The 23,409-nt window shown below is 44.9% G+C and overlaps 1 long non-coding RNA gene and 1 other non-coding gene across 4 annotated transcripts; one reads left to right on the top strand and one right to left on the bottom strand.

The window, feature by feature from the left end:
* Positions 1–333: 333 nt before the first annotated feature.
* LOC146197066 (uncharacterized) lies at positions 334–22,806 on the top strand. Of its 3 annotated transcripts, none has more exons than XR_014706165.1 (6): positions 334–1,027; positions 3,340–3,403; positions 7,139–7,267; positions 12,207–12,365; positions 12,613–12,801; positions 22,530–22,806. It is a non-coding gene; the product is annotated as an uncharacterized LOC146197066 (long non-coding RNA). The 3 variants fall into 3 exon arrangements; XR_014706166.1 differs by having other exon boundaries at positions 340–1,027; positions 7,139–7,272; XR_014706167.1 differs by lacking the exon at positions 12,207–12,365 and having other exon boundaries at positions 336–1,027; positions 7,139–7,272.
* On the bottom strand, positions 14,141–14,213 carry TRNAL-CAA (transfer RNA leucine (anticodon CAA)). Its single transcript has one exon. It is a non-coding gene; the product is annotated as a tRNA-Leu (tRNA).
* Positions 22,807–23,409: the final 603 nt, after the last annotated feature.

Below are 23,409 nucleotides of genomic sequence, written 5' to 3'. Positions count from 1 at the left end.
ACGACGTTAGATCGACGTACTGTGCCACAAAAATTAAACAGTAGTATGTGGTTATTTATCATTAGATATCAAAAAGGGAGGAAAAGATGTTTGCTATCCCCGGCAGCACCTGGCTGAGGCGGCGAAAATAAAAGGATAGTAAGGAAGCGGTAGAGGAAATCAAAGAAGAGCGACAGAGAGAAAGGACAGGGTAGGCAAAAATAAGAAAATAAAGATATATACACTATATATGGTATAATGTACAGTAGAATGGTAGAATCCCGACCGCGCCTTTCGCAGTAATGTGGTGGTCACAAAAAAAAAAAAAAAAAAAAAAAAATTAATAGCACATAATTTGCATCACGTGATATAATAATACCGCGGTAGTATGTATGCTGCTATGAATGCACACGTTAATGAGCAACACGTCCTCCACCAAAGCGCATAGAAAATGGGGTAATGTGAACGCGCGGTTATGTTAACCTCCGTGATTATGAGAGTGTATATTTGTTTCCTTTGGCCATATGACCACGGTGGACATCAGTAATAAAATGATAATTTTCTTTACTTTAAATAGCAGCAAGTGCTTCCTATCTGTTAAAACTACATGACAAATATCTGACCTAACCGGTTTTCCTGTCTGAAGACGATAATTTACTAGCAGACGATATCACGTCGCAAAACGAACGAAGCCAGAGCCATCCAAAGCTTTAGGCATTCCTGTAGCCAAGAGAGTCTGGGAGGCTGCGTTAATGGCGGTGTTTGTGCGCGGTCACGGTGTGCGATGCTCTTGTTGTACGCAAGTATTCATTGTTTCATATCTGCCAGTCACTGCCTGCAGGCAGTTTGTCGCGTGGCATGGAAGCTCCACAATAGCCTATGCGGTATGCGACGACGGGGGAAAGCTTTCGTGAACGTATCGCTTGTGAAAGCATACAAGCCACAGACTACAAAGAATGTTGCGAAGGGCAGGCTTACTGGTGTTGGCAGGCCAGGAGATGACCGCAAGAGAAGAACTTTTATCATGGAAATGGCGAAGAATTGGCAGGTAAGTGCTGTAACTATGTTTACACGGGCGTATGTACCTTTTCCCTATTCCTGTTTCTCATTGCAATGGCAGTAGGGCTAGCAGTAGCAGTATCGGCAGTTGCGCGTCACTAGAGAAACAAAACTTTATTGTCGGAAGCTGAGTTACGGGGTACCCTAGTGGAAGAGCCAAGTAGCCGTCAGCTGGGGGCTCGCTGTTTACGGCGCCTAGGCCTAGTTGTATGTATCGGGACGCACGTTACGTAGCACTGGGCGGCAAGTGGCCGTCAGCTGGTGGCTTGCGGCGACTTTTTCAGAGCGGTGCGCACGGCGCCCAGTTGTATGTATACCTATCGGGGTTTGTGCTAAGGCAGCAGTAGGGGGGGGGGGGGGGGGGGGGGAGGGGAGGGAGGGAGGATGGAGTCTCCAACAATTTACAGCCCACGGCATCATCAGATGTGCCACCAGTTTTGCGTTTGATGCGGCCATCTTCAGTGGATAGAGGCTTTGTCTGTGTACATTCATCTTTCATGGCCTTAATATTTAAATTGCCTGCACACCTCAAAGGGCAGTGAGACATTTCCAGTAATGCTGAGGATGACGCTTAAATCAGTTGCGCAAATTCAAGCAAGGTATCAAACTATTGCAAAGATGCATTCAAAAGACTTATTGCTTCAAATAGAATACAGCCTGGTTCACTCCTGTGAATGCGTTCCGAATTTGCGTCCTGCGAGGGAAAATCAAAAGGTTCACATTCCAAAAAAAAAAAAAAAGCACCCAGCACGCAGTTGATAAATTCCCATTTTAGTTTTTGATCAATTCCATTTGGTATGTATGGGTTCAAGTCATTGAAAAAAAACAACAGCAGCAGGATTGGCTGAAAATACATTTTATCTATGTTGCGTCAACAGACGCTTTGGCAAGAAAAAAGGAAACGCATGTCCCATAGATGTAAATACGTCAGTATTTTTTCCTAGTGACAATGAAGCAAAAAAAAAAAAAAAAGGAATGGTGCACTTGTGGTAAATTTCGCTGACCTTCCTGTGCTCCACTGTAACCTGGCGCTGACAATCCATGCATCCGATGGTAACGCAATATTATAAATATTTCAAAGGCATGTAAGCTCTCAATAAGTGTGCTCACGCGCGTTAATCTGACTGAAAACTAAGCCAACAGGCGAGAGCACAGTGAGCTGCTGCCAGGGACGTTACTCGTGATGGTGAGTTTTTGAGAAAAGAACAGCAGTGAAAACATTGCAAACTATTATGTATGAACATGGATAGGCTCCGATCGGAACGAGCCTTCACTGCTCAGCTAATGCGCACGATAGTTACTTTTTTCAATTGATGTTTTGTGTGAGTGCCTGCCACCGCCAGCACCGCGTCGCATCGTTGCCGCCGTTGCTTGTAGCCAGCGAATGCCGAATTGGTGAACCTTCTAAGGAGTTTCGAGGGCGTGCTCGAGTGAAATGTGCTGAGCACACCCGCCGCGTCAGGCTCGTGAATGCCAAGAACTTCCATCCATATTTTTTTCGCTTATTCTGAGAGGGAAATATATAAAAAAAAAACATTTTTCCACTGCCTTCGCTGCTCAAGTAGCATGGTGCTGCCTAGTTTTCGTTCTCATGGCAGCGCAGAATTCAACGAGATATCACCTACGAGAAACCAGCTGTGTAGGCAAGAGTTTGCATGTGCATAGAGGGTAGCTATACTTGCCAAAGCCATTTATGTAGAGAGACGCAGAGTTCTCCGAGGCAGAACAATAGCCAGAGCCTGTAGCAATGATTACTTTTTTGCAATACTTTGGAGTAATTTGACGAAAGCAAACATGCTGGTTTTGTAGATACTATAGAAAATACAAAAATATGACAGAACATATATCTACTTATGAGCCCTTTTAGCTGTGAATTTATTGTTCGTCCAATCATCAAACCCCTACCCAGTGATAACACATCCGCTGCCAAAAACGGCCATTGTGTGCCAGCACCCTCAGTGGCCCGAACTCATTTTTCGCGACCAACTTAAAGCATTAAACGCTGGATAATACACAAAACAACCAGCAGTTATTGTGTCACTATCTACGTAACCAAAAGGCAGAACAATGTGCTTAACAAGCATTTCGAAGCTCTTTTAAGGCTTTCTCTTTGCTGTAAACAATGTTTTTCATTGTAGCTTGCATGCAAGGAGTTGTCAAATGTTGGTCACTTGTAAAAAGTGTTTAGCATTGATGCAGTGCAGTGCATGAAGGAAGCTTGCAAACATCAGCTTCTTGTTAATTACCTATAACGAGGTTGCAAACTCTACTTGACTTGTTTCTGTTTGCATGTGTTCGCAGAGAATATTGAAATGAAATTGGATACCCACCTTGCACATGGCGGAAGGGCAGGGAGAAGCAAGAGGTAAAGGCACTGAGGATTGAAACCCCTGTGTTTATCTCTGAATATTGCCTTCTGCTTTTGCTGTTATGTAAGAAGTGGTACCTGCAGCAGTCCCAAAGATGAGCTGCTTGGCAGCTGGCTAAGCCATGATGTTGTACAGCTGGAATACCTCTTTTGAAGGGCTTTTGGGGCCCCAGTGTTGAGTTTTACCTGTCTCTAAAGATTAGAAAAACATTGTTACAGGATGGGAAGCTAGTGAAGAAAGAGCATGACCGATGGTGATGGGATGGGATGGTTTTTAATAATGGGAGCAGGCCTGGATCAAGTGCTCATGCCTGTGCCACTGCTCGCTTCATCTTCATTGTCCTTAGCAATATTCAGTGTCGAAAAGAAATTGAAGATGTTGGTTACTTTCCTAAACTTGACTTGCTGCTCATTAATTAGATATCTGCACATACTCTAACAGTGAGACGCCTTGTGACAAGGCCAATGTTGGGAGCATGCCCAATCCTTCCCTTAAAGCATGCCAATTTTCATGCTTCGGGTTGTTTCTTATTGGTCGTCAAGAATGTGCTTCTAGTTTCTTATTGGTCGTCAAGAATGTGCTTCTAGTTTCTTGTTGCACTACTGGCACCCCGCTGACTAATTGGCATGGTCAGGCGCGTCTCATGCACTTACCTGGGAGCTTTAATGCAATTATGGTTATGCTTGCCTTCAGCACTTTTAACCGCATCTTATTAAAAGGCCATATTAGGAAAATAAAACAACAAATGCAGTGCTGTAAACAGCGCATTTCTAAAATGGCAATTTACTGTCTCCTTACATTTTAAGGGCCAGGTGAGAACTGTGGTCTCGATTTAGTACTTGGGATCTATATACAAGCAGAAACCATAAGTTAGTGTAACGTTGAGGAGAACAATAGAAAAATTCTCTGAACATTGCACCCACATTCCTTTCCCCGCTCTCCCCTTCTGGTTGGTCTGTTTTGTCTGTTGTATTCTGTTGTATAACACCCCCGAAAAATATTTCTGGCTAGGCCACTGGTACCAAGAGTACTGTCACCAACTTGCCCAAGCTTCCTTATCTGCTAATTTGATTCAAATGTTGCAAAAAGCAGTTGTGCCTTTACGAGCCACCACACTCCATGCGTATCATATGAGTGGACACTGCCACAGTTCTCATGAATGTAGTTTTGCAATAGAGCTGCATATTAAATGATCTACCAACAAGGAAAATGGTTGGTATATTTATTGCATCAGTTAAGGGGTCGTCGCCAAACATACAGCACCTTAGAGAATTCGGCACCAGGTGTTTGCATAAGTGATAACTCATGGACAGATGCAATTGATATCTTGAGCAAGTATGAGCAATACCCACACAGCTAGTTTTCTATATTTTGTTTTTATCTACAATATTACTCTGATTCATTGGTATTGTGTATAGGTGCTCCCCAGTGCATGCTCAAGTTTGCAACATCTTGTCTGCCTGTGCAAATATAAAGAAGCAGCGACGTGCAGACCGGAACTTTTTGTAATGAATGCGTTGCATGCGGCAGTGTATTTATGCTAATACACAGTACCGAAGATGTGCATTATCACAATGGTGTGCAAGTGGCCGAGCAAGGGAACAATAGGCACCTGCTCGCACTGGTGAGTCAGCAGAATGCCACTGCTGCAACAGTGCCTTGCAGCATGCCCTTGGCAATCAATAAGCAGCTACTCAGTGACAGAAAAATAGCATGCTTGTTGGTAACGAAGGACACGCATGGTCCTAGAGCCAGTCTCATCACCTGGTGTGTTACCATGAGTGTGTGCATGATATGCTGCTGTGGAGTGGTCCAGTAAATTTTGTCCTTGATGGCAGACTTCTGTCCATAACACTTAAGAAGCCAGAAGGTAGACATGGACAGTATCTTTGTACATAGTGTAGGCACATGAAGTAAACATTCCACTGCATGATATTTTGTGCAGTCTGCTACACATAAGCATAGGGCTTTTCCTTCACTTCCTTTTATTACGTGTTTATATAGCTTGTGGTCATGGAAGTAAAAATATTACAAAGAGTATTTTCTTTTGCATTGCACGGCCAAATAAATCAACAGAAATAGGAAATGAGAGCTTCACTTCTTATTTTCAGTTGTAAATAGCGGCTAGTGACTCTATTAGCTAAAGATGCATTGCTTAGTGTGTTATTTGAGTGGCTGATTTTTGGGGTGCTCAGCTCTTGATCTGAAGCTTTTCTAACTGCATTCAACTTTCTGGTTGGCTTTTAACTATTTGTATAACAATGTTCAAGTAACTGTGTTCTATTTGCTTCTTTTTGCACCCCAGGTTTTTATGTAACCCCCCCTCACATAATACTCCAGTTGGAGCCTGTGAGGTATGTGAGTAAAAAAAATACAGTAAACCCTCGTTAACACGGACTCGCATATCTCGAAAAATTGGTTAAGTTCAAAATTTTCCACGTCGCGCTTTCACCTCCCATAGGTACTATGTACTGACTCCCGTTTATCTCGAAGCATTTTTCGGGCATAATGCGGATATGTCGAAATTTTGACCGCAAAGATCGAAGACACAGGTCATTACCAAAAAGTGATAGGGGCTCCAAGCGAGTGCTTTGTTCTTATATTAAGTGCTAAACGCAGTCACGTTTAAAGAGCGAATACAAAATTCCCGCAGACGCAGCCGTTTTTCACCTTGGGAGCAGTCACGTAAGCACCGATCGCACGCGGGGGCTGATGAGTCTTATTGGGCGTGGTTCGGTCAGCTGCCCTCCGCATGTGCATACCGGCAAGAGCAAATTAGTGATTGTGTGGTTCTGTTTTGTCGCGCCATATTCACGAAGCGTTGACTGATTTTTGTTGTATATGTGGTGTCCGCAACAAAGTTGAATGCAGCGGCGGCAACCAACGGCTTATGCGATGCGTTTAGCAGCTAGAGGACGCTTTTGTCGGGCAGAATGCCAACGCGAAGCTGGCAAGCATTACCCAGTTCTTCCTTCAAAAATCATAAGGTTGAGTTTTTCCTGAGAGTTCTTTTCCGTTAATTACAAGAGCTCCCTTAGTGCAGTGGAGCGTTGACAGGCGTGACAGGCCGAGGGACGCCAAAGCATTCCGCTCGGCGCTGTCGCGCTCAGGTTCTGGGTTTGTAGAAAATTTCGCGTATCACCCAGAAGCAGCTCGCTAGGCAGCCAATCGCAGAAGGCTTTGGGCTACTCAATTTCCGTCCTAGTTCTTTTTTTTTTTTTTTGTGAGCGAAGTTGGTTTTCCTAGTCCGATTTGAGCGAAGAACCTGCAGACGCTCACTTCGTCTGATCCGTGCATATATGAGCGCATCGAGACAATTCAGTAAAAGCTTGGTAGGGTAGGAAAGGAAAATAAATATGCTAGTGTGGGTAGATATTAATTTTCTAAAGGAGCAAGAGGAAGTCATTGCTTCCATCACAGTGTAGTAGCGCACCGCTGAGCTGTGACCTTTTTTTTTTTTTACACGCAATGCGCTACAAAACCATTCAACACTGTTTTACCATGCGTCATGCTGTTTAGTGTTAAAAGCTGGATATAGCATAATTGTACTCCCCCTGACAGGCCCAATTGACCTTCATTTCCCCAGCTAGGGAACTGGAGATTGCGGACGCTTTATTAATGTGTGGAGCTATCCATGGTAGCTAAGGAGTTCAGCTCGGTTCTGCTCTCCTCGTCTGAGTTTTTCTTCCTGTTTTGACATGTAAATAATGTATATAAAACTTCTTTGCCAGCTCTACCTGCTGCTCCCCGTCCGATGTCTTGTCCACCTGATCACACTACCCAGAAGCCTTGGCCCCGAACCTGATCGCATCAAGTGGATGGCTGCGGTGTAATGGTCTGCGCCTCCAGTCCTGACTCTGGTACAGTAAGTACATGGTCCTTCTCTTGGAACATTGCCAGGTTTTACAACTTGTAGATATTTGTAAGCTTCGGCAAATGAAGGGTGGTTTTAGAGGCAGATTGGTTTCCTCTAACCACATAGTGCAGGGACTTGCCATTGCTGCAGTAGTCATGGACTGAAAAAAGTTGCACAAACTGGAGCTGGTTTTAATCTTTGGGGAATTGGGCATTGACTGTGGGCCCATCCGCAGAAAACCAGAACTGATTAGGGCAATTGAGGACATCGGTGCGGACGCGGAGGAGACAGCAGAACGTCAGGAGCTTATTCAAGAAGAGTTAAAGAAGGCTGAGGAACAGGAGAAACTCAAAAAGGATCTTGAAGACAAGTAGAATGAAAGGGGGATCGAGAAAAAAACAGCTCGATCTGCAGTTAGCACAGGCAAAATACACTGGGAGACACACACCAAACTCCGTCGTGAGTCAGGAAGCATCAAGTGTTAAAATAAAAAACCTCTTGCTACCGTACAAACTAGAAGAAGACATAGGGTTTTTTCTCGTAAAGTTCGAGTGGGCGTGTGAAAATGTTGAGTTATCATCCGAGCTTTGGCCCCAGAAGCTGCTGACCATCCTCCCATGTGAGGCAGCCCAAGTGCTTGCTGGTCTGACAAAAGAAGGAGCAGCCGACTATGCTAAAGCAAAGGCAGCGCTTCTCAAAAAGTACCGCCTATCCCTCAGATGCGTTTTGCCGCCATTTCAGGGAAACCAGGTAACAACGTAATCAGTCGTTTCCGCATTTCACTTACAATCTGAAGGCAGACCTGACAGAATGGTAAAAGAGGAGAAGAGGCTTTCGGAACTCATGACAAAATAATAGAAGTGAATAACGGCCTGGGGGGCCAGTTGGTGCATGATGGAATTGAACGGCGGCGCAACATGGAAACGGACACAGACAAGAAGGGGACACCACATGCGCACACTACCAACTATTTATTAAACGGAAAGGTGGCATATTTATACGTCCATCTCAAGCATCAGACTCATCGCCACAGTCCGCTCCAAACCCAACACGTGAACGCCGAGCACCACCAACAGGAAATCAGACAAGATATTTCTAACCTCAGTAGATAAACTATCAAAAACGGGGGAAAAAAAAAGTTTTTCTTTTTTTAAAACGGAAGGGAGGCCATATTTCATAGCAAATGCAGTGTGGACCGAAAACAGCAGAGTAAGACATGAGAAGCGACCAGCCCGAACCCTAACAAATAAAAAATAAAACTATAAAACAATCATAGCAAAAGCAGAGTCAAAACAGTTAAGCAAAAGCAGTCAGAACCCTAAGCCAACAACAAAAGACGATCGTAGCAAAAGCAGAGTCAAAACAAAAGAAGCAAAAGCAGTCAAAAAAAAAAAAGCTAGGCCAACAACAACAAAAGATGATCATAGCAAAAGCCGAGTCAAACAAAGGAAGCAAAAGCAGTCAAAAACCTCAACCAACACCAACATTCGTAGCTCAAGGAGAGTCAAAGAAATGAAGCAAAAGCAGTCAAACACAATCGTATACCAAAGGCATAGTCAAAAAAAGGGGGAGCAAAAACAGTCAGGAAATCGTTGTTTTAGGCTGTTGTTTTAGGTTTGACCGCTGTTGTTTCTTTTGTTTTGACTCTGCTTTTGCTACGATCGTTTTTAGTTGCTTTTAGGTTCCTGACTTTTTGCTCCCCCTTTTTTTGACTACGCCTTTGGTATACGATTGTGTTTGACTGCTTTTGCTTCATTTCTTTGACTCTGAGCTATGAATGTTGGTGTTGGTTGAGGTTTTTTGACTGCTTTTGCTTCCTTTGTTTGACTCGGCTTTTGCTATGATCGTCTTTTGTTGTTGTTGGCCTAGTTTTTTTTTTTACTGCTTTTGCTTCTTTTGTTTTGACTGCTTTTGCTACGATCGTCTTTTGTTGTTGGCTTAGGGTTCTGACTGCTTTTGCTTAACTGTTTTGACTCTGCTTTTGCTACGATTGTTTTATCGTTTTATTTTTTATTTGTTAGGGTTCGGGCTGGTCGCTTCTCATGTCTTACTCTGCTGTTTTCGGTCCACACTGCATTTGCTATGAGATATGGCCTGCCTTCCGTTTAAAAAAAAAAAAATTTTTTTGATAGTTTATCTACTGAGGTTAGGAATATCTTTGGGTTTGGAGCGGACTGTGGCGATGAGTCTGATGCTTGAGATGAACGTATAAATATGCCACCTTTCCGTTTAATAAATAGTTGGTAGTGTGCGCATGTGGTGTCCCCTTCTTGTCTGTGTCCGTTTCCGTGTTGCGCCGCCGTTCAATTCCTTAATAGAAGTGATCTGCCTGGAACAATTCTATAGCTGTCTAGGAGCATGAACGTGTGTGTGGGTGCAAGACAGGCCGGGAAATAAAAGCTTAGAACGTGCAGCAGAGCTGGCCGAAGAATTCCATGCTAGGTGGGAAACGGAGTGATCGCGTTCTCGGGGAAACCCTAAAGCAAACTAAAACGTGAACCCAGACTGGAAACCTAGCAAGCGGCACCTTGGAGCGAGACGAAAGCCACAGGGCAGAGTCGAGTAACTACCCTAAAGTGACAGCCGACAAAGGGAAGGAAACAAAGAAAAATCGGTCTGTTTCCGATGCAACGAGCCCGTTCACTTTGCCAACACATAGGAAGTTGAAGGTTTTGTTCTCTTTGGCAGATGCAGATGAAAAAAAAAACATGCGCCTGCTAGAGTCATACCTAAAAGATGCAGGTTAATGGGAAGCATTGTCGGGTTCTGAGAGATTCCGCGGCCATCATGGACGTAATCCACCTCACATACGTGAAGGCAGCTGACTTAACGGGGGATTGTGCATGTATTAAACAGGTTCCCGTAAAGAATAGCCCATGTTTGCCGGTCGCACGTGTCAGAATAGGCCCATTTGGCATTCTGGAAATAGAGGCAGCGGTATCACGGAACCTGCCAGAGCAGTTTCCGTACCTCTTTTCGAACAGGTCAGAGCAGATGCTGCAGGAGGAAGGTCGTAGCTTCGGTGACCGAGCCGTCCAAGCGCTCACTTGATTGAAAGCCCGCGAAATTGCAGCTGAACTAAGCCGAAAGAAGAATGAGCTTTCTCTCGCGATGGGCCAGGCAGTGGCAAACCAAGGTAGTATCAGATTTTGGCAGAGTGGCTCAGGTCAGTGACAGAGAGGACTTTGAAGGCAAGGAATCGGGCACCGTGTCCCCGAATGAATCAAGGGAGATAGCGTCTATTGTAGTGCAGCCACGTGTGGAACCTTTGTTAGCTCTGGCAAAAGTCGATAGACGATAGCAGCCGAGCCGTAAAAGACATGGTAAAAATGAAGATAAATACGAAAAGCATTTGTGGCGAACACCCTTCCTCCCAAGTGTGGCAGAGCTTCACAAAGGCCAACCTAGAATGCCCCAAGCTAGGGTGGCTGCGGGAAAAAAAAAAAAGCTGCGGAGAATTGAGCGGCCGAGAAGGATAGAATGAGTATGGGAGAAGAATAGGAAATAATGAACGTACTGTATGCATGAAGTGCACGTCATAGCCATCGTACAAAAATTTTGAAACCGAAGCAGCGATCTACGTATTCTAATTCTATAGGAAACCATTTGGGAGTAGAAAAGAGCAACTTAATAAGATGTGCATGGTTCTTAAATGAACAATATGTATACAAATGGACGGTTTATTTATTTATTACAAGTTCCTGCAGCGCCCGAAGGCATTATTGCAGGGGGAGAGATGACACGTAATCTTGCTGGGAACGCCAGTGATAAAATACATAAAAATGAAGAAAATAAGAAAATAACAGGACACAAGTGATAATGCGGAAAGAAAAACATGCATCTAAAGGGGGCAACTGCGCGACGAACAAAGTGATGAAAACACTCAAAAAACAAAGTAATGAAGGAAACACACGCAAGAGAACTGGGCGCCACGTCACACATCCGATAAAAAAGCCCGAAATAAATTTTCAGTGCAACACTCAGTGATGCCAGCTGGCAGCCGGTTCCACTCATTGATCGTCAGTGGAAAAAACGAGGTTTTGTACACATCTGTCCGGCATTTTATTTCGCGGATCTTCCACTGATGGTCAAGTCGTCTAGAAAAAAAGTGAGGTTGAAGCAGGTACCGGTCTTTGTCAATGCTGAACTTTCCAAAATAAATGCGATACATGATCTGCAGTCTGAAATGTTTTCTGCGGTGAGCTAAAGATTCCCAACCAAGATGATGTTTAATAGACGTGACACTAGATGAAAAATTATAATTATTAATTGAATAGTTACAGTAATGGAGTGTTGTGCTAGAATTCTTTACAGCCGTGACCGCAATAAATATTACTCATATTGCTCTTAGCTTTAAGCTCTGACATTGACAACTCTATCCAAAGAACCGACTGGTAGTGACAGGTTGTTTACAGCTGTTGATGAAAACATAGGCCATCATGATATTATTGCAAGCATATTTGCTCCTTTTTGTACTTGGTTATTACAAGCAAACTTAATTTTGGTCCCTATTCCTAGGGACGCTGCACCTCTTACAACACCCACTGTTCAGTCGCTTTCATTTAAGGTACAAATGCGCCACTGCTGCTCGGTACCTTGGATGAGGTTTTCAATGGGGTTACCTCTGATACCTAGCAATTGCTGTAATATTTATACCAACTACTGCAGTGAAAAAAAAAGGTAACACTGCATCACTGTAACTGCTGCATGCACCTTTAAACGTGCCTTAATTTCATTGCCTATTCTTATCGACACATGGCCTCTTGCTATTGCTTTGTTCAGTAAGCAATCGTCTTTCATTGCTTCAATTTCTATCTCTCCACCACTTTCTTGTTGCTCCGGGTGTGATCATGTGATTTCATTGTTCAAATCGTATTGTTTTATCACATGTGAAGGATTTAGCCTATACATAATGGTTTTTTTTTTTTTTTTTTTTTTTTTAGATGCGCATCGGGAGTGTTTTCTACATAGAAATGAATCGATTGAGTTGTATGACTGGCGCAAAAACCGACACAGTTTGGCACCCCCAAAAGATCTGTGTCCTGTGGTTGGAAGGGGAATAAAGAAGAGGATAATCAGCGGAAAAGCCTGCCTAACAAAAGGTAGCACTGCATCACTGTAACTGCTGCATGCACCTTTAAATGTGCCTTATATTTATTGCCTATTCTTATAGACAGTGGACCTCTTGCTATTATTGCAGTAGGCAACCGCCTTTCAAGCTTTAATTCCTATCTCTCCACCACTTTCTTGTTGTTTCGAGTGTGATCATTCGATTTTATTGTTCAAATCATATTATTTTATCACGGGTGAATGATTTCGCCTACACATACATGCTTTCATTTTTTTTAGGTGCGCACTGAGAGTGTTTTCTACGTAGAAATGGATCGATTGAGTTGTATCACTGGTGCGAAAACCAACACTTCGGCACCCCCCAGAAGATCTGTGTCCTGTGGTTGGAAGAGGAATAAAGAGGATAATCGGTGAAAAAGCCTGCCTAAAAAGTTACAAAGATGACGCAAAAGCGAAATGCTGATCAGAGTGAGTGATTACTTCTGGTATCCCACTTCACTTGCTATGTGATGTGACTGTATATGAAGCACCTTAGTATATTTTGTGGTATACTCGCTGAAAATTGTGTAAATACTAAATTTTTCCTTGTTCAATTAGTTTGAGTGACGCGCAAATTGGATTAAAACGAAGTCATTCACACATCTAATGCCCATAGACATTACATACGTGGATGACCCCATAATTGTGTTCATGCAATAGTTTGTCGAATACATTAATATGTTAAAAGTCGCCTTTTTTACTGTTAACCGGAGTAATACATATGCTCCATATCATAGCATTATTTGCCTATAGTTTGTAACTGCTCTTTCTTAAATTGTATTCTACAAAGTATACGTGTGTCATCTTGTACGTCTATTTAACTCACGAACAATTTGCGATCGAATTCCTTTTGTGATGTTGTTTCAGCTACAAATAACGAATAACAGTTGTGACAATATAGGTGGCTTTAGGTATAACGCGTAGCGCAGAAATCTTTAATATATGCGATGATATTTTTATTCACCGCATTGCCTAAACGAACATGTTTAAAGAGACGAAATGAAAACAAATATGCATGTCTTCGGACACGAACAGTAATCGTGGTGCCATCACCATTTTATTTTAATTAAATTTTCCTATGTCGTGGGCTAATGTCTCGACACAAAGGAAAGACCCTTAGGTTTGCAATATGCAGCATAGTTTTCCCGAAAAAAGAAAACAAGAACGCCTATCACTAAAGAAAACACCGTTTTTTGTCGTTTCAAAAAGTTGCACATTTGGAGGCCTGCTGCTTGCGCACTAAAATTTTGTCATCCATTGTTTTTTACTCACCAAATCAACATAACTTTTATTTGTATAAGAAGTATTAAAGGCTTGTTTCATTGATTCAGTTGATTTAGTAAAAAATCGCAAACTTTGCTTCAGGAGCAACGCGCTACAAAAATGTTAATTTTCGACCTTACATACTGGCGTAATGCGTTATGTTATTCGCAGTAAAACATTCTGTGTTTATTACGCAGGTTATATTGTTATTTTAAGGCAGAATCTGGAGCTCTATGCTGGTATGTGTGTTCTTTGTAACACCTTCAAAATTATTATGCTGGAAAGAGATTTGCTTATGATTATAATTATAAAAAATTACACATTGAAAAATGACCTTCAAAATTATATGAAGGAAAGAAGCCAACAGTCGGCGAGGCCGAGGAAAGCGTTGGGGCTGGTACTTTTGTCTTTTTTTTTTAATGTTTACTTGGATAACCACAGAAATTATTAATGTAATCTGATTAGGGGAAAGATAATTAAACACAAAGTAGAAGAAAAAACAACGTGCCGATGGTGGGAACCGAACCCACGACCTCCGAATATTGCGTCCGGTGCTCTTCCAACTGAGCTACATCGGCCGCTGTCCCCCCTGCTACTTTCTTGGGTATTTATGTTGTCCATATACGAACCTTGAGAGTGTTCACCGGCGCCACCCTCAACCATAGCGGTGGACGTGGAACGGCCTTTGTTACCGCCAGCGTCACATAGAACGTGATCAAGAGCGAGGGCGAAAGCTGTGCTAGAACCCTGTTACGCTACCTATGGCTTCAAGACTGCCAGAACCGAGACCTCCGTACGCTACAAGCAGATCAATTAAGGGGAAATGAGGGTGCTCGTTGTAATACATGAAGGAAAGAAGCGAATAGTCAGCGAGGCCGAGGAAAGCGTTGGGGATTGTACTTTTATGTCTTTTTTTTTTTTAATGTTTACTTGGATAATCACAGAAATTATTAATGTAATCTGATTAGGGGAAAGATAATTAAACACAAAGTAGAAGAAAAAACAACGTGCTGATGGTGGGAACCGAACCCACGACCTCCGAATATCGCGATTATCCAAGTAAACATTAAAAAAATAGAAGACATAAAAATACCATCCCCAACGCTTTCCTCGGCCTCGCCGACTGTTGGCTTCTTTCCTTCATGTGTTATAACGAGCACCTTCATTCCTCCTTAATTGATCTGCTTGTAGCGTACGGGGGTCTCGGTTCTGGCAGTCTTGAAGCCATAGGTAGCGTAAGAGGGTTCTAGCACAGCTTTCGCCCTCGCTCTTGATCACGTTCTATGTGACGCTGGCGGTAACAAAGGACGTTCCACGTCCGCCGCTATGGTTGAGGGTGGCGCTGGTGAACACTCTCAAGGTTCGTATACAGACAACATAAATACCCAAGAAAGTAGCAGGGGGGACAGCGGCCGATGTAGCTCAGTTGGAAGAGCACCGGACGCGATATTCGGAGGTCGTGGGTTCAGTTCCCACCATCGGCACGTTGTTTTTTCTTCTACTTTGTGTTTAATTATGTTTCCCCTAATCAGATTACATTAATAATTTCTGTGATTATCCAAGTAAACATTAAAAAAAAAGACATAAAAGTACCATCCCCAACGCTTTCCTCGGCCTCGCCGACTGTTGGCTTCTTTCCTTCATGTATTATAACGAGCACCCTCATTTCCCCTTCAAAATTATAGTATTGTTAGTTATGGTCATTAATAAACTTGATTGAATACTACTGCACCTAGCAATAAAAAAAGAGTGCAGGACAGAGAAAAAGTTCAGCCTTCACTTGCGTTTTGTCATGAATTTGACAGAAATAGGGAATAATTCAATTTTATGCCGACAAGCAGAAAAAGGGTTTATAAGCTCTGACAAGGCTTTAAATTTTACAAGACTGTAACTAAATTCAGCAAATACTAAATTGAAGATTTGATGCCTACTCCATGAGGTGGAGCCATATAAGCACATCTATAGAATAAAAACAGGCATTTTTATGTTTCTAATAATTCATTTTGCAGAATTGAATATATTTACTGACTCGTATTAACAAAGTAGTTTGCATTGTTTCCAGAGATTTTGATACAAATCGATGTTGTGGCAGTTTCTTCAATTCTAATCAGTTTTCCTTATTTTACCATTTTTTTTTAATTTTGTCCGATTTCAATATAATATGCAGAAAAAAACAAATCTAGAGCTTAAAATTTTTTTAGAAATAAAGAATGGAACCTTGATAATCTAGAGATAGTTTCAGTGCCACAATATTATTGGATCTTGCAAGAATGCAGACTGAATTTGGCCATTATCAGGACAAGCACTCGGTTTAATATTCAACGTTATATTTTTAAACAATATAACGCAACACATTTTAGTCCGTGATATTTTTGAGGCACTGAAGATTCTTGACTGGGATTTGAATGAAAATCGAATATGATCCTTTTTTTATTTGCAGCAAATTTACACTTTACTGCTGTTTTCGAATTTTGGGCAATTTTGATAAGTTGTGGAGAACACACCTTGCGGTCTGGAGCTGCAAAAATTGCTTGGAATTAAGAACATGCGTTAGGAAGTGAAAACATATTTAGTGCAACCAACCTAAGCATCATATTCCAGTATATAAGATTAAAAATGAATATTTTTGCAGCCCATTGCTCTTGAAGCAAAGTTTGCGATTTTTAATAACTCGACTGCAAAAACAAGACGGGTTTCTAATAGTGTTTGTAAATGTAAAACCTGCATATATTTAGTGAGTAAAACATACATGACAAAATCGTGGTATCCAAACTTGGAACATTTTGAAATGACAAAAACAGCGTTTAATTTCTACCTCTAAAGATATACCGTACAATTTTTTTGTTTTCAAGGAAACTACGCCGTATCTTGCAAAGCTAAGGTTAATTCCTTTGTTTCTGATATTTGCCCATCACATACAAAAATTTAATTGGAAACTAAAGATGGTCATGGGACCTCGATTATAATTCTTATCTAAGGCACCCATATATACGCTGTGGGAAAGCCGCTATCAAGGGCTTATTTTTAAAATTACATATTTCGAACGGTTGTGCCATCTAAGAAAATTTGAAAGCTAGGCGCACCTTCGGTGTCTCCAGCCCTCACTTTCTGTTACAGCTGCATTTGCGAAGCTGAATTAATACGTTGAGTACTTTATTTTAGCCACGTATATTGCACTGTTGCGTGTCAATTTTAAGAAAGGCCGCAGTGACGCGATTCTCGTAGTATTTGTAAGTGAAATCTGTAAAGCTTACAAATCTACCCATTAATATGCTCTCACGCAGATTTTATGCATGGTACATTACACCTGCTGTGTCCGATAGCTTGAGACAAGGGTTAGAAATAAACCATTGGAAACAGGCGATGGAAACCGGGGGTGCATTGCTGGCAGCCACTTCGCACAGCGCAGTACATTTTTATTTTCTGCATAGGAAAGTGAGGTTATTCTCTCCAAGTACTAAATATTCACTTTAGACAATAAATAGGACTTACAGAGTCGGCGAGCACGTTCGGAAACCCCTGTTTCAATATTTGCGGTTAGAAACCTCATGTAACTTTTTATTCGTCTGCAGAAAAATTCCGGGTTATGTAAATACCGAAACCGTTACCAGCCCATTCGCGCACCTCAATTGCGCTGCTCTCAACATGATTTTGAGCGGACGAAACAACCTGCCGCTATGATGGCTGGCCCCATGCATGAGTAAGGGTGATATGCTGGCAATGGTTGCTTCACGTCAGCCCTTTGGCACACATGAAGGTGCGAGTTACAGTGAGCGCGCCGAACTTTGCAATGCGGATAACGACTACAAAGCGGTAAGGATATAAATGAGTGTGAAATGGGTTTTACTGAGGGTTCAACAGAATATAGTCCTCTGTAAGCTGCATGGCGAAAGCACAGGAACACAGTCCGTCTAGGCACAAACCAGCGAGCTCGAGCAGCGCAGCGGCACTTCGTTGTTCTCTTCCTCGTGTTTCGTGACATCTGCTCTTCGTTCACTACAATTTCCCCGGGAGCGAAGAGGAGCCACCCTGGCGACCTATGGTGAGGGCAAGACGAGCGGGTCGTAGTATGTTTTGAGGCGGCTCACGTGCACAGTTTCGCGGCCGCGAGGACGCATGTCCGAAGAGGGAGTGAGTGGCTCCACGATATAATTTACAGGGGAGGTTTGGTGAACGATGTGGTAGGGGCCGTGGTATTCAGTTCGAAATTTCGATGACAATCCCGGTGGGGTGCCAGGAACCCAGAGCCAAACGAGGGACCCTGTAGGGAAAACATGTGGCGTCTGATCTTTGTCGTGACGATGCTTTTGGCGGCCTTGAGATTCCGATGTTAAACTGCGGGCCAGCTGGCGACATTCCTCCGCATGCTTTACAGCGTCACAAAGTGGAGTCCACTCGGAGGAGTCTGGACGATATGGTAATATAGTGTCCATCGTGGACAAAGCCTCACGCCCATAAAGGAGGAAGAAAGGGCTAAATCCAGTGGTTGACTGCGTGGCGGTGTTGTACGCGTACGTCACGAAAGGAAGAACAGCGTCCCAGTTAGTCTGATCGGCGGCAACGTACATCGTGAGCACATTTCCAAGAGTATGATTGAAGCGCTCAGTCAGCCCGTTAGTTTGAGGGTGATAGGCTGTGGTGGTTCGATGTATGATGCGACATTCGGCCAGTAGAGCTTCAACGACATTGGAAAGGAAGACTCGGCCTCTGTCACTGAGCAGCTCACGCGGCGCGCCGTGGCAAAGGACAAAATGATGAAACAAGAACAGGGCGACCTCACGGGCAGTAGCGGCAGGTAGGGCAGCGGTCTCCGCATATGGGGTGAGGTGGTCGATACCGATGATAATCCAGCGGTTCCCAGAGACCGTGCAGGGAAGTGGCCCGTAAAGATCAACGCCAATGCGATCAAAAGGACGGGCCGGGCATGGAAGGGGTTGTAAGGGGCCAAAAGCACGAGGTGTGGATGGCTTGCGGCGCTGACAGGCGATGCAGGAGCGGACATATTTGCGAATATAACCGTACATTCCGCGCTAATAGTAGCGTTGAGAAATTCTTTGAAACGTCTTGACTACACCAGGATGGGCACACTGAGGGTCGGCATGGAAAGGGGCGCAAATTTCATGTCGTAAATGGCGGGGAATGACGAGAACCCACCGTCGACCATCAGTCATATCATTGTGGCGGTAGAGAAAACCATCTCGTAGGGCAAAGTGTGGTGCTTGACGGCGTAAAGTCCGAGAAGGCGCAGCGTTGGAAGAAGTGGACATGATGTCGATAAGAGATGCGAGCCACGGGTCTTTGCGCTGCTCCGCAGGCATATCTGCGATGGTTAGAGTCGAGAGGACGGGATCAGCTGCCGTGGAGCAAGCAGGTTCGCTGGATAGGGGAGAACGAGACAGAGCGTCGGTGTCCATGTGTTTACGGCCAGAACGATATACAACTCGAATGCCAAATTCCTGAAGGCGGAGGGCCCATCTTGCGAGGTGGCCGGACGGGTCTTTAAGAGAGGACAGCCAACATAACGTGTGGTGGTCCGTGGCGACGTCAAACTGGCGACCGTACAAGTAGGGTCTGAATTTCGTTAGTGCCCACACAATTGCCAAACACTCCTTTTCTGCAACTGAGTAGTTGCATTCAGCTTTAGAGAGAACACGACTCGCGTAGGCGAAGACGTATTCCTGAAAGCCGTTTTTTCGTTGAGCCAAGACGGCTCCGAGGCCAATGCCACTCGCATCAGTATGGACCTCAGTGGGTGCGGTCGGGTCGTAGTGGCGAAGGATTGGTGGCGATGTCAAAAGATGGCGCAATGCGGTGAACGCTTCGTCGCACTCGGCTGACGAATCACTTAACTGACTGTTTCCCCCGAGTAGCTTCGTCAGGGGTGCAATAATAGAAGCAAAGTTCCGTATGAAGCGTCGAAAATACGAGCACAGACCTATGAAGCTTCGAAGTTGCTTGAGTGAGAACGGTTTAGGAAACTCTGCGACTGCGCGCAGCTTGGCCGGATCAGGACGAACACCTTCCTTAGAGACGATGTGACCCAAAATTGTCAACTGCTGGGCACCGAAGTGACAGTTCTTAAGATTCAATTGTAGGCCAGCGTCAGTAAGACAAACCAAAACTTGCCGCAAGTGCTCTAGGTGCGTAGCGAAGTCAGTGGAAAAGACAACAATGTCGTCCAAGTAGCAGAGGCAGATGTGCCACTTGAACTTCCGTAAGATGTTATCCATCATTATCTCGAATGTGGCGGGCGCATTGCACAGACCGTAGGGCATCACATTAAATTCATAAAGGCCATCCGTCATCACAAATGCGGTCTTAATCTCGGTCACAGGCGGCCATTGGTACTTGCCAGTAACCGGAACGTAAATCAAGGGATGAAAAGTACTCGGCACCTTGGAAGCAATCAAGAGCATCGTCTATACGCGGAAGGGGGTAATTGTCCTTGTGGGTAATTTTGTTGAAGCGTCTGTAATCGATACAAAAGCGAAACGAACCATCTTTCTTCTTGACTAACACCACTGGTGAACACCAGGGGCTTTGAGATGGACGGATCACACCACGTTGTAGCATGTCCTCAACTTGCTTATTGATCACGCGACGCTCTGCCGCTGACACACGATAGGGCGCTGTCGAAAAGGCGTTAGAGCCGGTCTGAATGTGATGCGCGACTGTGGAAGTGTGGCCGAGAGGTGTGTGGGCGGCGTCGAACGCGGAGCAAAACGTCTGTAAAAGGGCCGCAAGCTGTGTTCGGTAGGTGGAAGGAAGGGCGTCATCGATGGCGGTTCGGAAGGAGTCGTCTGGCAACGAATCAGGCGTCGAATCGGACTGCAGAGCATCAATGTAGTTACCACATTTGGTCTCGGAGGCATCCAGGTCAGAGAGAAGGTGGGCTGGTTCAATGGAACTGGGAGATTCCCCATGTAGCAAAGTAATCGGGCGCAGAGACGGATTGTAGATGAGTAGCTTCGTGAAGCCACCGTGAACATCGAGAACAGCAGACGACAGCGGCAGGTGCTTGCGGTGGATGAAGGATGCAGACGGCGTAAACAGAACACTAACGGCTGACACGGCAGGACACGAAAGAGGTACAAGGGCACAAGCTTCTGGAGCTACGTCGACATCTTCAGCGATGGTAAGCTTTTGAGGACACACTGAACGGTTTTCGTCGTGCAGTACGTCGCACAGTGCAGAAAATTCCACTTCAGCTCGGGCGCAATCGATCACGGCATTATTTTTAGACGAAGTCCCATCCAAGGATCACATCGTGAGAACAAGACGACAAAACTACGAACTCGACACTGTATAAAAGACCTTCAATGACGACACGCGCTGTACCGTCTGTTGCAGAAGTTTGCGGCCCAACGCGCCGGGCAGAGGAGCAGTATCGCTCCCGAGAGGCGGCGCTGCGCCCGCCGACGCTGCCTGGTGACGTAGCTATAAAGAGTGAGGAGGCTTGTTCTCTTCCCCTCATCCCGCGGCTGAGAGCAAAGATGTGCGATATCAACCGCGGGATGAGGAGAAGAGAACAAGCCTCCTCACTCTTTATAGCTACGTCACCAGGCAGCGCCGGCGGGCGCAGCGCCGCCTCTCGGGAGCGATACTGCTCCTCTGCCCGGCGCGTTGGGCCGCAAACTTCTGCAACAGACGGTACATGCTGCTAAAGGTGCAATCCTCTCTTCGCTGGCAGTGCGGAGCGACAAACCGTTAAATGGCGTTGTAACTTTTCGTAATCATCGGCAAAGTCGCTCATGAATCACAGACACTGCAGCACCTGTATCGACCAGCGCATGTACAGGCAGACCATCGATAGAGATTACTATAACGTTCGTGGGCAAAATATGAGGCCTTGAGCTTTTCGCAGAGCAAGCAGTTCTCGCCTCATGAACCGCGGAACTTAGTTTCCCTCATCAGCAGGGGGTGGTCGCCAGCTCATTGGTGACAGTGACCTGCGACGTGGAGAAGGAGAACGATGGGTCGTGTACGAACGCTGTTCGGCGTCGTATGCAGGTGAAGACGGAGCAGAATGAAGCAGCGGTGGGGAGTCCTCCAAAGACGCAGGCTCGGGACACGCAGCCATGTGGCGATGGCACCGACGAGCCACGTGTCCAGGGCAACCACAGTAGTAACTTGGGCGATTGTCCGAAGTGCGCTACGGGTTGTAATAGCGTGGAGTCGCAGGATGAAGCGGAGCCTTTTGAGGAAGCGGTGCATGGCGTAGGACAGGCTGCACGGGTGGTAACGGCTGAGGCGGAGGCCGCGCAGCTACTGCCGCGTAGGTCAAAGGGGCTGGGACAGAAGGTTGGCTATATTGTAGTGGTCCTCAGACGTATGTCAAGGGAGCGACAGCAGGAGCTTCAGGAAGCGTGGGAAGTACTGAGACTTGTTTGCGGATGACTTGCTGCAACTTTGGAACCAAAGGAGGGGAAGCGTCAGGACGATGGGGAACGAGGGATGTATTTTCGGGGTTTCCTATTGTACTGGGGAACAAAATGCAGACGTGAGGGTTCTTTATCGCAAATAATGAAACGTGGTTTGAGCCGGTACTCTTCAAAGTAGCAACACCATTTAATGTGTAAGTCATTAATCAGTAACTTGGGTAAATAATGTCAATTAAGGATTCCAAACAAAACCTTTTCTGTGGTGCTCAAGGTAGCTTCCAGTGATATGTATTTGGTTTCCTTCCCCTGCCTCAGAAATGTCTTTTTTCCCCCTTGGATCAAATTTGCTTACACAAGCAGTATATGTGTAAAAATATATCCGATGACTACACCACTGATCCCACTGAAGGTCCTTATAAATGCTTGAGTGACAGCCTTTTATCACTTTAACAGGCTAGAAAATTCACATGAATACGGAGTGAAGGCTGATATTTTCTTTCGTATATTTTCTAGGATGCCTGAGGAGAGGCAGCGTGTACCTGAGTGACGTCCTCTCCAGGAAGACCGCGGCAGCAGTCAAGCGATGGCTCGTAACAGTGAAGTAATGGGACGGCAGGCACAACGAGCAGGGAAATGTGGCATCCTTAACTCAGCCTAGAAGCTGAATGCCAGAATAAATTGCTGTGAAGCCTCACAAACTTAGTAAGCTGTAAGTGCAATTTTGTATTAGGAGGGCTTTGAGCCTTTCGAATATTTAAGAAAGACCAATAAAAAGTGCTGTTTAAACCTACATTTGTCGATGCACAGGCTTTTTTAAGCTACATACGTATGGGTTGCTTTTCACCTGCCCGGCGAACAGCATTGCTGATGCCACAAAGTTAGAGCCCGCTTGGAGGAGAAGATGCGCATCTCAAAATGCTGCCGCAGCACTAATTTTCAGCAACAATAGCACTGCGGATGTTTTAATGGGTAAACGATAGGCCATGGATGAGTAGATCACTAATTACACATGGATAGGCCACTGAGCAGCGTGTACTGCCGAAGTAGTTGGGCCATGTGGGTAAGCCAGCGCCCATGCATGACCCTAGCGCGGCAGTAGGCTGGCCAAGTCGGCAATACTCATTGGCCCGAGGTCTACTGCCGATGGTGGATAAACCACCGGCCAGCGAGTACCACCGACGAGGTTGGGCCATGTGTGGATAAGCCATGGCCCATGCATGACCCAAGTGCGGCAGTAGGCTGGCCAAGTCGGCAAGCCATGGCCCATGCATGACCCTAGCGTGGCGGTAGGCTGGCCAAGTCGGCCATACTCGTTGGCCCGAGCTCGATTGCTAATGATTGGCCATTCTTAGGCCATTGTCAATCCCCGACCTTGGGCTGAGGTTGGTCGCCT

This window comes from Amblyomma maculatum, chromosome 3 (genome assembly GCF_055883805.1).
Source record: "Amblyomma maculatum isolate TAMU_Amacu chromosome 3, ASM5588380v1, whole genome shotgun sequence".
NCBI classification, from domain to species: domain Eukaryota; kingdom Metazoa; phylum Arthropoda; class Arachnida; order Ixodida; family Ixodidae; genus Amblyomma; species Amblyomma maculatum.
The sequence above is the reverse complement of the archived record's forward strand: the minus strand, read 5'-3'. Positions and strand labels throughout refer to the sequence as shown.